At 38.4% G+C, this 3,848-nt stretch overlaps 1 pseudogene; it reads right to left on the reverse strand.

Annotated features, from left to right (window-relative positions):
* Positions 1–1,671: 1,671 nt before the first annotated feature.
* Positions 1,672–1,771, reverse strand: LOC113307281 (annotated as a pseudogene).
* Between the last annotated feature and the right edge of the window lie 2,077 nt (positions 1,772–3,848).

A 3,848-nucleotide genomic window follows, 5' to 3' on the forward strand; every position in this document is an offset into this window, starting at 1 on the left:
GACACTCTTTTTACCACTATCTATAAATCACATCAGTTTTTGGCGTCGCCGACGCGGACTTGTTTTTAGGGTTTTAGATTTATTTATTTTATTTTTTTATTTTTTATGTTTTTAATTATTTTTGTCCTTTTTTATGTTTTTGGGTATTTATCTTGTGTCTACAGGTTCTGGATCATAAAGAAAATTGAGCCAAAGAGTTTGGTGATTTCATAAAGACTTGGAGCTAAAGATTAAAGCGCAAAGAACAGAAAAGAAGACAATTTTATTTTAGACAATTTTAGTTTAGGGTTTGTTTATTTTCTTTTAGGAAAAAAAAATTGTATTAGGGTTTATTACTTTTGTAATTTTTCTTTACTTTTTTTTTTGGACTTTTGGACTTTAGGACATTTTTTTTATTACCCTACGGAAGGGTACTTTAAATATAAATTGTTTGCAGAGAAGGAGGACGATTACAATATTGTATCTGCACCTTGGGTTCGTACACTAGACATCGGAGTCAGTGGCCCGAGTCGACTACAACTGATTCATCCCCCGTCTGGAACGGGAGGTAAGATTCTAAACACTCGCGAATCCCCTGTCAGCGAGTTACTGGACTCCTTCGTATGCATATATGTTGAGGACTGAATACGGACATTTATTTTTCTAGTAAAGGGCAAGGGCTGGCCATACAAGATAAGGGTTCGGATTTCATCACCGTTCTCTTCTTGCCCGCTTTAGGAACACGTAACCTATGCGAAACTAAGCCTAAAATTTTGACTAGAACGAGACCGATAGGGTAACGATCTTAACAGGAAAGTCATTCGAAAAATATTGGTTACTCTTTTAAGCATACTTCGAAGTTCTTGACGGTTTCTGTAAGTTGAATGCGAGACTGCGCCGCCTTGTAATACCGGTGCGGCCTTGGATATCAAAGCTCCACCGAGCTTCCCTCGCCTCTATTCAACTTACGTTAACTCGGATTGATTCCAGAGGGGTTTGCTTAAATTGTAACGAATTCCCATTCAAAGGATTAGAAGCTGGTCTAGAAACAATCTAAGTGGAGCCATCATGCTTTTTGTTTGCTAGAAATCAATAGGTTTGATTTGTTTGAGTCGGCCTTGATATGTGTTTGCTTACCCTTCCAATTTAGAAAATTCTATTGTATGCTTGAACGTAAAAGAGACGCACTAGGTAGATTTGTTAAAGAGAAACCTAGTAGTTAGAAAAGTCTCGATTACCTTAATCTAGAAAGTCCGACTTTTGAAGAGTCTGTTTTTGAACGTCCTTTGACTGAGGAGAGAATCCATGTTGCTCCGATAGCGCCAGAAATGGCAACTTTGAAAGCTTTGTTGAATCCAACTAGGACTACTCGTCCTTCGTGTATTAAGTTAGCTGAAACGGAGGCACCCTATGAACTGAAACCTGGGACCTTACAGATGCTCCCAATCTTTTTAGGGAAAGAAAATGAAAACCCTTATTACCATGTTAGGTATTTTGAGGAAATTTGTACTACTCTAAGAATTAGAGGCTTAGATGATGATGCTTTGAAACTTAGGTTATTCCCATTTTCCCTAAAAGATAAGGCCAAGTCGTGGATATATAGTTTGGACTCTGAGTCAATTGAGACATATGAACAACTTACATCTGCCTTTTTCAATAAGTTTTTACCTAGGCACAAAACATCGTCTATTAGGACGCAAATATGCACATTTTCACAACAAGAGGGAGAATCTTTATATAGGTATTTGGAAAGGTTCAATGATTTATTATTCTAGTGTCCTCATCATGGTTTAGAAAAGGTTAGGCTAGTTCAGATCCTTTATGAGGGTTTAGATTATTCCACAACGACCATGGTTGAGTCTCTATGCACTGGTGGATTTGAAAACCAAACTGTTGATGCGGCAATGGAATTTTTTAATGAAATCGCCGAAAAAACCCAGCAATGGGAAAATAGTATGGCATCCCAGAAAACAATTCTTTTAAGTAGAGGAAACGTTAATAGGGTAGAAGGAGGTTATGAATCAGATGCCAAAATTGTTGCTATAGCAAAAAGGTTAGAAGCCTTAGAAGTGGGCCAGACTAGTGGTAGAGTGGAGCCTTTTTGGGAAGGCCAGAATATTGAAGAGCAAGCCAATGCTCTTTATAATAACACTAGATTTGATAACCGTCAAAAGATTGACCCATATTCAGAAACCTATAATCCTGGTTGGAGAAACCATCCGAACCTTTCGTGGTCTAAGGGCCAAAGTCAAGGTCAGTTTAGTAATTCTAATGCTCCCTCAGGTTTTGGTTATACTAAGAATCCTTCAGGATTAGCTCAGTTTCAGAATCAGTCAGATAAGAAAATCCTAAGTTTAGAGGAATCTCTCGCCTTGTTAACTCAGAAACTGCAAAATTTCAGTTATCCGTAGAACAGAGTCTACAAGCTAGTAACAGGATAGGACAAGAAAATAGTCAGGCTATTTCCGAGTTAAAAACCCAGGTTGGTCTGATAAGTGATTCTTTGAGAGAAAAAGGTAAGTTTCCTAGTCAAACACAACCCAACCCTAGAGGAGTTCATGAATTAGGTGCAAAACCATCGAATCAATTGAATGTTGTTAGAACCCTTAGAAGTGGTAGAGTTGTAGACAATAAGGTAACCATGCCCGATAGTGAACATACTATAGTTCATCCCTCAGGATCTCACCTCTCAGGACTAGTAGCTGAAGAGACTGATAAAGTTTCTGATGATGTGAATTCGGTTCCTGAAAGGTCTGATTTTATGCCTAGAGCCCCATTTCCTCATCTATTAGTACCAAAAAAGAAGGAAACGAACTTTAATGACATAGTGGAGGTTTTTAAGCAAGTTACCATAAACCTTCCCTTATTAGATGCAATTAGGCAAATTCCTGCTTATGCCAAGTTCCTTAAGGATATGTGTACGCGAAAGCGAAAACTTAGCGTCCATAAGAAAGCCTTTTTAGCTAGTCACGTAAGTTCAATCATTCAGAACACCACAACTCCAAAGTAAAAAGACCCAGGTTCTCTTACCATTGCTTGCACAATAGGTAACTTCAGGGTAGAAAAAGTTTTACTTGACTTAGGAGCCAGTGTGAACTTACTGCCATTCCATGTATACTTACAACTAGGACTTGGTGAAATGAAACCTACTCAGATGACACTTCAGTTAGCTGATAGGTCTGTTAAAATCCCTCGAGGTGTTATCGAGGATGTTCTCATTGAGGTCGACAAGTTTATTTACCAGTGGATTTCGTGGTCCTAGATACCCAACCTGTCCCTGACCCAGAGAACCAGATACCTGTGATTTTAGGTCGCCCATTTTTAGCTACGTCTAATGTGATCATTAACTGTTGAAATGGTGTGATGAGTTTATCTTTTGGTATATGACTATGGAGATGAACATTTTTAATGTCAGTAAGCAACCTCATGAGCTAGATGACACATGTGTTGAAGAGGTGAACATGATAGAAGCCTTAGTTCAGGAGTCATTACCAAACATTTTGTCTGAAGACCCATTAGAAAGTTGTCTATCCCATTTTAGTTTAGATTTTGACGACGATAGCACTATTGAACAGGTGAATGCTCTATTAGATTCTACCCCTGTGTTAGACACTGATAGATGGAAAGCTAGGTTCGAACCGTTACCAGTTTCCGAGACTACCCTAATTCCTTCTTTAGAAGATCCCCCAAAGTTGGACCTTAAACCACTACCCGATACTCTAAAGTATGTTTTTTTAGGCCCATCTGAAACTTTACCTGTGATTGTAGCTTCCGATTTGGATAGTGATCAGGAAAGTAGGCTAGTAAATGTACTTCAAGACAATAAAGAAGTTTTATGGTGGACTATAGCAGACATTAAGGGTATAAGT

The sequence above is a fragment of the Papaver somniferum genome, chromosome 8 (assembly GCF_003573695.1).
Source record: "Papaver somniferum cultivar HN1 chromosome 8, ASM357369v1, whole genome shotgun sequence".
NCBI classification, from domain to species: domain Eukaryota; kingdom Viridiplantae; phylum Streptophyta; class Magnoliopsida; order Ranunculales; family Papaveraceae; genus Papaver; species Papaver somniferum.